This window comes from Carettochelys insculpta, unplaced genomic scaffold (assembly GCF_033958435.1).
Source record: "Carettochelys insculpta isolate YL-2023 unplaced genomic scaffold, ASM3395843v1 scaffold_0043, whole genome shotgun sequence".
Lineage (NCBI taxonomy): Eukaryota > Metazoa > Chordata > Testudines > Carettochelyidae > Carettochelys > Carettochelys insculpta.
Window position 1 is genome coordinate 25,001 of NW_027439080.1, and position 10,000 is coordinate 35,000.

General features: G+C 61.1%; 1 non-coding gene across 1 annotated transcript; it reads right to left on the minus strand.

Moving 5' to 3' along the window:
* Positions 1–766: 766 nt before the first annotated feature.
* LOC142006194 (5S ribosomal RNA) lies at positions 767–885 on the minus strand. The gene has a single exon (XR_012643303.1). It is a non-coding gene; the product is annotated as a 5S ribosomal RNA (ribosomal RNA).
* Positions 886–10,000: the final 9,115 nt, after the last annotated feature.

A 10,000-nucleotide genomic window follows, 5' to 3' on the forward strand; every position in this document is an offset into this window, starting at 1 on the left:
ACACCTCCACCGGGCTTAATAGTCCACAACCGAGACCCAGGGCCTTCCCCGCTCTCAACAACCTCCACCCACGGTCCCCCTCCACCGGGCTTAATAGTCCACAACCGGGACCCAGGGCCTTCCCCGCTCTCAACAACCTCCACCCACGGTCCCCCTCCACCGGGCTTAATAGTCCACAACCGGGACCCAGGGCCTTCCCCGCTCTCAACAACCTCCACCCACGGTCCCCCTCCACCGGGCTTAATAGTCCACAACCGAGACCCAGGGCCTTCCCCGCTCTCAACAACCTCCACCCACGGTCCCCCTCCACCGGGCTTAATAGTCCACAACCGGGACCCAGGGCCTTCCCCGCTCTCAACAACCTCCACCCACGGTCCCCCAAGACGCACGTTCCAAGCCTTAACCCTCAGACCATCCACCCCCCGGGGGGGACCCCACACCCACCTGACCCCAACTCACTCCCACCAAAAACACCACCACCGCCACCGCCTCAACGGCCTGCCCAACCCAGCACTCCCACACACACACCTGCCCCACCAACGCTCCACACACGCTTTCTTCCCTCTCCCCGACCCGACCCAAGCCATCGCACCGCACCGGGTGAGGGCCTTAGCTTCCTCGCCCGCCCCCCCGCCCCCGACACGCAGGCAGGCAGAGGGAAAGGCCTCAGCGCCCCCCAGGACCGTCGCGCCGCCTTGGCCTCACGGCTTCCCTGCTCCCGCACGGCAGACACACGCCCCGCTCTACCCCCGCTGGGGCCAAAAGCTGCCTACGGCACCTGGGATTCCCAGGCGGTCACCCATCCAGGTACTAGCCAGGCCCGGGACGGTTTACCTTCCGAGATCGGACGAGATCGGGGGCATTCGGTCCGGTATGGCCGTAGGCCCCCGCCTCCCCGGGCTTTAGCGTCAGCAGCCTGGCCTCAGTCAGCCGGGCCCAAACAATTAACCCGGAGGCCGGGCCGAGGGAAAACTTCCTCCGAGCCGGCCCAAGGGGAAGGGAGGACGAGGACGCCGGGCCCGGGAGGTGACAGGACGTGCACGTCAGACCCGGGAAGCTGTGCGCCCCGAGGTTAACCCCCGGGCCGGGGCGGGGAGAGAAAAATGTTCTAAGTCCGGTAGGGACAGCAGGTCAACCCCGGTCCGAGGCGGGGAGAGAAATTTTCCAAGTCCGGCAGGGACAGCAGGTCAACCCCGGCCGCCGTAGCAGAGGTTGACCTGGTGTCCGATTCGCTCCCCGGGCACCAGGTCAACCTCGGGCGCTTTAGCGGAGGTTGACCTGGTGTCCGATTCGCTCCCCGGGCACCAGGTAAACCGTGGCCGCTTTCAGCGGAGGTTGACCTGGTGGCCGATCCCCTCCTCGGGCTCCAAGTCCGGCAGGGACAACAGGTCAACCCCGGTTCCGGGCGGGGAGAGAAAAATTTTCTAAGTCCGGCAGGGACAGCAGGTCAACCCCGGCCGCCGTAGCAGAGGTTGACCTGGTGTCCGATTCGCTCCCCGGGCACCAGGTCAACCTCGGGCGCTTTAGCAGAGGTTGACCTGGTGTCAGATTCGCTCCCCGGGCACCAGGTCAACCTCGGGCGCTTTAGCAGAGGTTGACCTGGTGTCCGATTCGGTCCCCGGGCACCAGGTAAACCGTGGCCGCTTTCAGCGGAGGTTGACCTGGTGGCCGATCCCCTCCTGGGGCTCCAAGTCCGGCAGGGACAGCAGGTCAACCCCGGTCCCAGGCGGGGAGAGAAAAAATTTCTAAGTCCTTCAGGGACAACAGGTCAACCCCGGTTCCGGGCGGGGAGAGAAAAATTTTCTAAGTCCGGCAGGGACAACAGGTCAACCCCGGTTCCGGGCGGGGAGAGAAAAATTTTCTAAGTCCGGCAGGGACAGCAGGTCAACCCCGGCCGCTTCAGCGGAGGTTGACCTGGTGTCCGATTCGGTCCCCGGGCACCAGGTAAACCGTGGCCGCTTTCAGCGGAGGTTGACCTGGTGGCCGATCCCCTCCTCGGGCTCCAAGTCCGGCAGGGACAGCAGGTCAACCCCGGCCGCTTTAGCAGAGGTTGACCTGGTGTCCGATTCGCTCCCCGGGCACCAGGTAAACCGTGGCCGCTTTCAGCGGAGGTTGACCTGGTGGCCGATCCCCTCCTCGGGCTCCAAGTCCGGCAGGGACAGCAGGTCAACCCCGGCCGCTTTAGCAGAGGTTGACCTGGTGTCCGATTCGCTCCCCGGGCACCAGGTAAACCGTGGCCGCTTTCAGCGGAGGTTGACCTGGTGGCCGATCCCCTCCTCGGGCTCCAAGTCCGGCAGGGACAGCAGGTGAACCCCGGCCGCTTTAGCAGAGGTTGACCTGGTGTCCGATTCGCTCCCCGGGCACCAGGTAAACCGTGGCCGCTTTCAGCGGAGGTTGACCTGGTGGCCGATCCCCTCCTCGGGCTCCAAGTCCGGCAGGGACAGCAGGTCAACCCCGGCCGCTTTAGCAGAGGTTGACCTGGTGTCCGATTCGCTCCCCGGGCACCAGGTAAACCGTGGCCGCTTTCAGCGGAGGTTGACCTGGTGGCCGATCCCCTCCTCGGGCTCCAAGTCCGGCAGGGACAACAGGTCAACCCCGGTTCCGGGCGGGGAGAGAAAAATTTTCTAAGTCCGGCAGGGACAGCAGGTCAACCCCGGCCGCCGTAGCAGAGGTTGACCTGGTGTCCGATTCGCTCCCCGGGCACCAGGTCAACCTCGGGCGCCTTAGCAGAGGTTGACCTGGTGTCCGATTCGCTCCCCGGGCACCAGGTAAACCGTGGCCGCTTTCAGCGGAGGTTGACCTGGTGGCCGATCCCCTCCTCGGGCTCCAAGTCCGGCAGGGACAGCAGGTGAACCCCGGCCGCTTTAGCAGAGGTTGACCTGGTGTCCGATTCGCTCCCCGGGCACCAGGTAAACCGTGGCCGCTTTCAGCGGAGGTTGACCTGGTGGCCGATCCCCTCCTCGGGCTCCAAGTCCGGCAGGGACAGCAGGTCAACCCCGGCCGCTTTAGCAGAGGTTGACCTGGTGTCCGATTCGCTCCCCGGGCACCAGGTAAACCGTGGCCGCTTTCAGCGGAGGTTGACCTGGTGGCCGATCCCCTCCTCGGGCTCCAAGTCCGGCAGGGACAACAGGTCAACCCCGGTTCCGGGCGGGGAGAGAAAAATTTTCTAAGTCCGGCAGGGACAGCAGGTCAACCCCGGCCGCCGTAGCAGAGGTTGACCTGGTGTCCGATTCGCTCCCCGGGCACCAGGTCAACCTCGGGCGCTTTAGCAGAGGTTGACCTGGTGTCCGATTCGGTCCCCGGGCACCAGGTAAACCGTGGCCGCTTTCAGCGGAGGTTGACCTGGTGGCCGATCCCCTCCTGGGGCTCCAAGTCCGGCAGGGACAGCAGGTCAACCCCGGTCCCAGGCGGGGAGAGAAAAAATTTCTAAGTCCTTCAGGGACAACAGGTCAACCCCGGTTCCGAGCGGGAGAGAAAAATTTTCCAAGTCCGGCAGGGACAACAGGTCAACCCCGGTTCCGGGCGGGGAGAGAAAAATTTTCAAAGTCCGGCAGGGACAGCAGGTCAACCCCGGCCGCTTCAGCGGAGGTTGACCTGGTGTCCGATTCGGTCCCCGGGCACCAGGTAAACCGTGGCCGCTTTCAGCGGAGGTTGACCTGGTGGCCGATCCCCTCCTCGGGCTCCAAGTCCGGCACGGACAGCAGGTCAACCCCGGCCGCTTTAGCAGAGGTTGACCTGGTGTCCGATTCGCTCCCCGGGCACCAGGTAAACCGTGGCCGCTTTCAGCGGAGGTTGACCTGGTGGCCGATCCCCTCCTCGGGCTCCAAGTCCGGCAGGGACAGCAGGTCAACCCCGGCCGCTTCAGCTGAGGTTGACCTGGTGTCCGATTCGCTCCCCGGGCACCAGGTAAACCGTGGCCGCTTTCAGCGGAGGTTGACCTGGTGGCCGATCCCCTCCTGGGGCTCCAAGTCCGGCAGGGACAACAGGTCAACCCCGGTCCCAGGCGGCAGAGAAAAATTTTCTAAGTCCGGCAGGGACAACAGGTCAACCCCGGTCCCAGGCGGGAGAGAAAAAATTTCTAAGTCCGGCAGGGACAACAGGTCAACCCCGGTCCCAGGCTGGAGAGAAAAATTTTCTAAGTCCGGCAGGGACAGCAGGTCAACCCCGGCCGCTTTAGCAGAGGTTGACCTGGTGTCCGATTCGCTCCCCGGGCACCAGGTCAACCTCTGGCGCTTTAGCAGAGGTTGACCTGGTGTCAGATTCGCTCCCCGGGCACCAGGTCAACCTCGGTCGCTTTAGCAGAGGTTGACCTGGTGTCCGATTCGCTCCCCGGGCACCAGGTAAACCGTGGCCGCTTTCAGCGGAGGTTGACCTGGTGGCCGATCCCCTCCTGGGGCTCCAAGTCCGGCAGGGACAACAGGTCAACCCCGGTCCCAGGCGGGGAGAGAAAAAATTTCTAAGTCCGGCAGGGACAACAGGTCAACCCCGGTCCCAGGCGGGGAGAGAAAAAATTTCTAAGTCCGGCAGGGACAACAGGTCAACCCCGGTCCCAGGCTGGAGAGAAAAATTTTCCAAGTCCGGCAGGGACAGCAGGTCAACCCCGGCCGCTTCAGCTGAGGTTGACCTGGTGTCCGATTCGCTCCCCGGGCACCAGGTAAACCGTGGCCGCTTTCAGCGGAGGTTTACCTGGTGGCCGATCCCCTCCTCGGGCTCCAAGTCCGGCAGGGACAACAGGTCAACCCCGGTCCCAGGCGGGAGAGAAAAATTTTCTAAGTCCGGCAGGGACAACAGGTCAACCCCGGTTCCGAGCGGGAGAGAAAAATTTTCTAAGTCCGGCAGGGACAACAGGTCAACCCCGGTCCCAGGCGGCAGAGAAAAAATTTCTAAGTCCGGCAGGGACAACAGGTCAACCCCGGTACCGGGCGGGAGAGAAAAAATTTCTAAGTCCGGCAGGGACAACAGGTCAACCCCGGTCCCAGGCTGGAGAGAAAAAATTTCTAAGTCCGGCAGGGACAACAGGTCAACCCCGGTCCCAGGCGGCAGAGAAAAAATTTCTAAGTCCGGCAGGGACAACAGGTCAACCCCGGTCCCAGGCGGGAGAGAAAAATTTTCTAAGTCCGGCAGGGACAACAGGTCAACCCCGGTCCCAGGCGGCAGAGAAAAAATTTCTAAGTCCGGCAGGGACAACAGGTCAACCCCGGTCCCAGGCGGGAGAGAAAAATTTTCTAAGTCCGGCAGGGACAACAGGTCAACCCCGGTCCCAGGCGGCAGAGAAAAAATTTCTAAGTCCGGCAGGGACAACAGGTCAACCCCGGTACCGGGCGGGAGAGAAAAAATTTCTAAGTCCGGCAGGGACAACAGGTCAACCCCGGTCCCAGGCTGGAGAGAAAAAATTTCTAAGTCCGGCAGGGACAACAGGTCAACCCCGGTCCCAGGCGGCAGAGAAAAAATTTCTAAGTCCGGCAGGGACAACAGGTCAACCCCGGTCCCAGGCGGCAGAGAAAAAATTTCTAAGTCCGGCAGGGACAACAGGTCAACCCCGGTCCCAGGCGGCAGAGAAAAAATTTCTAAGTCCGGCAGGGACAACAGGTCAACCCCGGTCCCAGGCGGGAGAGAAAAATTTTCTAAGTCCGGCAGGGACAACAGGTCAACCCCGGTCCCAGGCGGGAGAGAAAAATTTTCTAAGTCCGGCAGGGACAACAGGTCAACCCCGGTCCCAGGCGGCAGAGAAAAATTTTCTAAGTCCGGCAGGGACAACAGGTCAACCCCGGTCCCAGGCGGCAGAGAAAAAATTTCTAAGTCCGGCAGGGACAACAGGTCAACCCCGGTCCCAGGCGGGAGAGAAAAAATTTCTAAGTCCGGCAGGGACAACAGGTCAACCCCGGTCCCAGGCGGGAGAGAAAAAATTTCTAAGTCCGGCAGGGACAACAGGTCAACCCCGGTCCCGGGCTGGAGAGAAAAATTTTCTAAGTCCGGCAGGGACAACAGGTCAACCCCGGTCCCAGGCTGGGGAGAAAAAATTTCTAAGTCCGGCAGGGACAACAGGTCAACCCCGGTCCCAGGCGGCAGAGAAAAAATTTCTAAGTCCGGCAGGGACAACAGGTCAACCCCGGTCCCAGGCGGGAGAGAAAAATTTTCTAAGTCCGGCAGGGACAACAGGTCAACCCCGGTCCCAGGCGGCAGAGAAAAAATTTCTAAGTCCGGCAGGGACAACAGGTCAACCCCGGTACCGGGCGGGAGAGAAAAAATTTCTAAGTCCGGCAGGGACAACAGGTCAACCCCGGTCCCAGGCGGCAGAGAAAAAATTTCTAAGTCCGGCAGGGACAACAGGTCAACCCCGGTCCCAGGCTGGAGAGAAAAATTTTCTAAGTCCGGCAGGGAGAACAGGTCAACCCCGGTCCCAGGCGGCAGAGAAAAATTTTCTAAGTCCGGCAGGGACAGCAGGTCAACCCCGGTCCCAGGCTGGAGAGAAAAATTTTCTAAGTCCGGCAGGGACAGCAGGTCAACCCCGGCCGCTTTAGCAGAGGTTGACCTGGTGTCCGATTCGCTCCCCGGGCACCAGGTCAACCTCTGGCGCTTTAGCAGAGGTTGACCTGGTGTCAGATTCGCTCCCCGGGCACCAGGTCAACCTCGGTCGCTTTAGCAGAGGTTGACCTGGTGTCCGATTCGCTCCCCGGGCACCAGGTAAACCGTGGCCGCTTTCAGCGGAGGTTGACCTGGTGGCCGATTCCCTCCTCGGGCTCCAAGTCCGGCAGGGACAGCAGGTCAACCCCGGTCCCAGGCGGGGAGAGAAAAAATTTCTAAGTCCGGCAGGGACAACAGGTCAACCCCGGTCCCAGGCTGGAGAGAAAAATTTTCCAAGTCCGGCAGGGACAGCAGGTCAACCCCGGCCGCTTCAGCTGAGGTTGACCTGGTGTCCGATTCGCTCCCCGGGCACCAGGTAAACCGTGGCCGCTTTCAGCGGAGGTTTACCTGGTGGCCGATCCCCTCCTCGGGCTCCAAGTCCGGCAGGGACAACAGGTCAACCCCGGTCCCAGGCGGGAGAGAAAAATTTTCTAAGTCCGGCAGGGACAACAGGTCAACCCCGGTCCCAGGCTGGAGAGAAAAATTTTCTAAGTCCGGCAGGGACAGCAGGTCAACCCCGGCCGCTTTAGCAGAGGTTGACCTGGTGTCCGATTCGCTCCCCGGGCACCAGGTCAACCTCTGGCGCTTTAGCAGAGGTTGACCTGGTGTCAGATTCGCTCCCCGGGCACCAGGTCAACCTCGGTCGCTTTAGCAGAGGTTGACCTGGTGTCCGATTCGCTCCCCGGGCACCAGGTAAACCGTGGCCGCTTTCAGCGGAGGTTGACCTGGTGGCCGATTCCCTCCTAGGGCTCCAAGTCCGGCAGGGACAGCAGGTCAACCCCGGTCCCAGGCGGGGAGAGAAAAAATTTCTAAGTCCGGCAGGGACAACAGGTCAACCCCGGTCCCAGGCTGGAGAGAAAAATTTTCCAAGTCCGGCAGGGACAGCAGGTCAACCCCGGTCCCAGGCGGGAGAGAAAAATTTTCTAAGTCCGGCAGGGACAACAGGTCAACCCCGGTCCCAGGCGGGAGAGAAAAATTTTCTAAGTCCGGCAGGGACAACAGGTCAACCCCGGTCCCAGGCGGCAGAGAAAAAATTTCTAAGTCCGGCAGGGACAACAGGTCAACCCCGGTACCGGGCGGGAGAGAAAAAATTTCTAAGTCCGGCAGGGACAACAGGTCAACCCCGGTCCCAGGCTGGAGAGAAAAAATTTCTAAGTCCGGCAGGGACAACAGGTCAACCCCGGTCCCAGGCGGCAGAGAAAAAATTTCTAAGTCCGGCAGGGACAACAGGTCAACCCCGGTCCCAGGCGGGAGAGAAAAATTTTCTAAGTCCGGCAGGGACAACAGGTCAACCCCGGTCCCAGGCGGGAGAGAAAAATTTTCTAAGTCCGGCAGGGACAACAGGTCAACCCCGGTCCCAGGCGGCAGAGAAAAATTTTCTAAGTCCGGCAGGGACAACAGGTCAACCCCGGTCCCAGGCGGCAGAGAAAAATTTTCTAAGTCCGGCAGGGACAACAGGTCAACCCCGGTCCCAGGCTGGAGAGAAAAATTTTCTAAGTCCGGCAGGGACAGCAGGTCAACCCCGGCCGCTTTAGCAGAGGTTGACCTGGTGTCCGATTCGCTCCCCGGGCACCAGGTCAACCTCTGGCGCTTTAGCAGAGGTTGACCTGGTGTCAGATTCGCTCCCCGGGCACCAGGTCAACCTCGGTCGCTTTAGCAGAGGTTGACCTGGTGTCCGATTCGCTCCCCGGGCACCAGGTAAACCGTGGCCGCTTTCAGCGGAGGTTGACCTGGTGGCCGATTCCCTCCTCGGGCTCCAAGTCCGGCAGGGACAGCAGGTCAACCCCGGTCCCAGGCGGGGAGAGAAAAAATTTCTAAGTCCGGCAGGGACAACAGGTCAACCCCGGTCCCAGGCTGGAGAGAAAAATTTTCCAAGTCCGGCAGGGACAGCAGGTCAACCCCGGCCGCTTCAGCTGAGGTTGACCTGGTGTCCGATTCGCTCCCCGGGCACCAGGTAAACCGTGGCCGCTTTCAGCGGAGGTTTACCTGGTGGCCGATCCCCTCCTCGGGCTCCAAGTCCGGCAGGGACAACAGGTCAACCCCGGTCCCAGGCGGGAGAGAAAAATTTTCTAAGTCCGGCAGGGACAACAGGTCAACCCCGGTCCCAGGCTGGAGAGAAAAATTTTCTAAGTCCGGCAGGGACAGCAGGTCAACCCCGGCCGCTTTAGCAGAGGTTGACCTGGTGTCCGATTCGCTCCCCGGGCACCAGGTCAACCTCTGGCGCTTTAGCAGAGGTTGACCTGGTGTCAGATTCGCTCCCCGGGCACCAGGTCAACCTCGGTCGCTTTAGCAGAGGTTGACCTGGTGTCCGATTCGCTCCCCGGGCACCAGGTAAACCGTGGCCGCTTTCAGCGGAGGTTGACCTGGTGGCCGATTCCCTCCTAGGGCTCCAAGTCCGGCAGGGACAGCAGGTCAACCCCGGTCCCAGGCGGGGAGAGAAAAAATTTCTAAGTCCGGCAGGGACAACAGGTCAACCCCGGTCCCAGGCTGGAGAGAAAAATTTTCCAAGTCCGGCAGGGACAGCAGGTCAACCCCGGTCCCAGGCGGGAGAGAAAAATTTTCTAAGTCCGGCAGGGACAACAGGTCAACCCCGGTCCCAGGCGGCAGAGAAAAAATTTCTAAGTCCGGCAGGGACAACAGGTCAACCCCGGTCCCAGGCGGGAGAGAAAAATTTTCTAAGTCCGGCAGGGACAACAGGTCAACCCCGGTCCCAGGCGGCAGAGAAAAAATTTCTAAGTCCGGCAGGGACAACAGGTCAACCCCGGTACCGGGCGGGAGAGAAAAAATTTCTAAGTCCGGCAGGGACAACAGGTCAACCCCGGTCCCAGGCTGGAGAGAAAAAATTTCTAAGTCCGGCAGGGACAACAGGTCAACCCCGGTCCCAGGCGGCAGAGAAAAAATTTCTAAGTCCGGCAGGGACAACAGGTCAACCCCGGTCCCAGGCGGGAGAGAAAAATTTTCTAAGTCCGGCAGGGACAACAGGTCAACCCCGGTCCCAGGCGGGAGAGAAAAATTTTCTAAGTCCGGCAGGGACAACAGGTCAACCCCGGTCCCAGGCGGCAGAGAAAAATTTTCTAAGTCCGGCAGGGACAACAGGTCAACCCCGGTCCCAGGCGGCAGAGAAAAATTTTCTAAGTCCGGCAGGGACAACAGGTCAACCCCGGTCCCAGGCTGGAGAGAAAAAATTTCTAAGTCCGGCAGGGACAACAGGTCAACCCCGGTCCCAGGCGGGAGAGAAAAAATTTCTAAGTCCGGCAGGGACAACAGGTCAACCCCGGTCCCAGGCGGGAGAGAAAAAATTTCTAAGTCCGGCAGGGACAACAGGTCAACCCCGGTCCCGGGCTGGAGAGAAAAATTTTCTAAGTCCGGCAGGGAC